Source organism: Anneissia japonica, unplaced genomic scaffold (genome assembly GCF_011630105.1).
Source record: "Anneissia japonica isolate Jap-2015-1 unplaced genomic scaffold, ASM1163010v1 scaffold17742_len16189_cov113, whole genome shotgun sequence".
Classification (NCBI taxonomy): domain Eukaryota; kingdom Metazoa; phylum Echinodermata; class Crinoidea; order Comatulida; family Comatulidae; genus Anneissia; species Anneissia japonica.
In genome coordinates, this window is record NW_022757268.1 from 8,599 (window position 1) to 11,354 (window position 2,756).

A 2,756-nucleotide genomic window follows, 5' to 3' on the forward strand; every position below is an offset into this window, starting at 1 on the left:
TTCCAAAGATACTCACTTTGATTGCATTCCCCCTTCCTATTTCCACTGGGCAAATCCTAGTGTGTTCCCTGATTTTTATTTCATGTTCCTCACATTTCATCCTGCTTTCTCACATAATAGTGTTTATAGATTTTATTTAATAGGTCTAAATTAATGATTTCTTAAAACTCACCAGAAGATTTTCTCTCATACAGTTTTGCAAACAGTTTCTTATAAGAAATTTGTCTTGGTTGATCCAATTCTTGTTTCTCTATTTAACGTTAGATGAAAAAAAAATGTGTTTTTTCAAATAAATTATTTTGAATTATCAAAAGTAGAGTATATTAAGTTTCAGCATAACATACTGTTTCTAAATCATATAGCAGCAGGTTATTATGTTTAAAAGAAGTAATTACAATGAATCCTCAAATTGACCAATCAAAATAAGATTGGCTAGCACATGGAGCAGAGGCATATATTTTCACTTTACAATTTTAACACACATACACAACACCAATAAATGATGTACCATTGAGGACCCCTGTGAAGTTTTAGGTATATCTCTAACTATGTTCTTTTGTGATCTGATCAGCTTATACCATGGTGAACATGATTTTTGTATTGTTTAATTTGTATACAGTATATAAACAAGTTAGTAATTTCCAATTAAAAATCAAATGGTGAGTTAAAATAAACGTTCACTGCATTTCTTTTGAATAGACCCTTAAATTGGTGGGTAATCAATTCAGGGATTTTTTGAAGTAAACTTTTTCTTTTAAATGCGAAACTATATTCACTATTTTTCATAAATTTTAAATGTTTCTCCATTTTTTTTGGCAGACAGTGAATGTTATATGAATGTTATATAAAACATTTGTGAGCCACATAATTGAAAAGTGTGAATATTACAATTAAAATATATATTATAAAGTAACTTTATCATTGTAAACTAGAAACCTACTAGCGGCCTACTAAACCTAACTGGAACTTCAACCCTGGAACCCACCCAAGTCTAAGACAGCACCCGCACCCCCAACCCCCCCCAACCAATTCAAATGGTGCTCGCTTTGATTGCATTTCCCTTTCCAATTTGCACTGGGCAAATACTAGTGTGTTCCCTGATTTTTATTTCATGTTCCTCACATTTCATCCTGCTTTTTCACATAATAGTGTTTAAAATAATAATTTATTAATAATAATAATAATTTATTAGGAACTACACTTTTCAATCAGTGGCACACTTCTCAATCAAGGTGCGTCCAAAACAAAATGTACAGTAAAGTTCACAAAAAAGACTTATGCTAAGAAAACGACAATTCAAAATTTCAAGAAGGACATTAAGGAAAAGCAATTAAATTAAAAGCAATCCTAAAACTAAAAAAATTTAAGGCAAAATGAAGTGATGCAAACAATCACATGAACAATTATACAAACACTATACAAACGTACATGAAATACACACACAGTACATAAGTACATATATATATTTTTAAAATTAATGATTTCTTAAAACTCACCAGAAAATTTTCTCTTATACAGTTCTACGTTCTTCATGTTCCTCACATTTCATTCTTCTTTCTCACATAATAGTGTTTATAGATTTTATTTAATAAGTCTAAATTAATGATTTCTTAAAACTCACCAGAAGATTTTCTCTCATATAGTTTTGCAGACAGTTTCTTATCAGAAATTTGTCTTGGTTGATCCAATTCTTGTTTCACTATTTAACATTAGATGAAAAAAAAAATGTGATTTCTTACATTAATTACGTGCTTTCCAAGACTTCTTTATTGAAAAAGGTTTATTAATATTAGCAAAGCTTTTAATAACACTTAATAAAGTTAGAAATTTCTATTATAAAAGAATACAAAATCTCTGTTATTTCGTTCCCTAGAAATAGTTCAATATTTTTTCTAACGATGTCCCTCTAGGGGATCCGTATAATTAAGTTACAAACAGATTAAAATCTAAATATGATAAAATAACATGTATTATTAGCAATTATTAACAGAATAAATCATATTAATACATATACTGTAGGCCTACGAAAAATACTATATTATAATAATTATTATTAATGCTATTAAATGATTAAGTTATAAAAATCGTAATGGATAATCCTGAAAATGAATATTGTATGTTAAAAATACGAACCAGGTTTCACATATAATTTATATGAACATGAATAAAAAAATTAATTATGTCCAAAAATATTAAAATGACGTTAGAATCAGATGAAACGAATAAATGATAAATTAGGCCTAGCCTAATTGTGTCTGGTCTGCCTTTAGCAAATTCTTTATTTTCTTCAAATCTAATGAATGTTACATTAAACTAAGGCTAAATCATATTTAAGTTTGATAAAAACAACATTTGTGGCAAAGACAAGCCAAACCAGTCACTCGTCGCAAATCGTGTTTCAGAGAAAATGGCCAAAACATGCTGGAATGTCAAATTTTTAAAAATCTATTTTATTGCATTAAACTAACCTTTATATATCAAGACATCATTCTATGCTGTTATTTTCCCCATTTTCAATGTTAAAACAATACTTTTTAAGGATTTAAAGATAGTTTCTGCATGAGAAATGCCTGAAATCATAAACTTTGGCGGTTAATTTCTCATATATTGTTCTTTAAACAGCCGTGGGGTTAAACGCTTGTAACTTCATAAGGAAATGTCCGATTTGAATGATTTTTTTATCATTTTATAGCTATTATTTTACTCTCTAACACTGTGTTAATAACTTAAAATCGATTTTTGCGATGAGTGACTGG

At 28.5% G+C, this 2,756-nt stretch overlaps 1 protein-coding gene across 3 annotated transcripts in view; it reads right to left on the reverse strand.

Annotated features, from left to right (window-relative positions):
• The window catches only part of LOC117124628, an 8,341-nt gene extending 6,576 nt beyond the window's left edge, over positions 1-1,765 (reverse strand). Inside the window, exons 1-3 of one of the 3 annotated variants that reach the window (XM_033270925.1) lie at positions 1,648-1,688; positions 1,497-1,522; positions 173-250 (exon numbers count right to left, since the gene is read on the reverse strand). The gene's annotated coding sequence lies outside the window, so the exon portion shown is untranslated. Of the gene's footprint in view, positions 1-172; positions 251-1,496; positions 1,523-1,621 lie in introns of all 3 variants that reach the window. The other 2 variants (XM_033270923.1, XM_033270924.1) reach the window with 2 other exon arrangements.
• Positions 1,766-2,756: the final 991 nt, after the last annotated feature.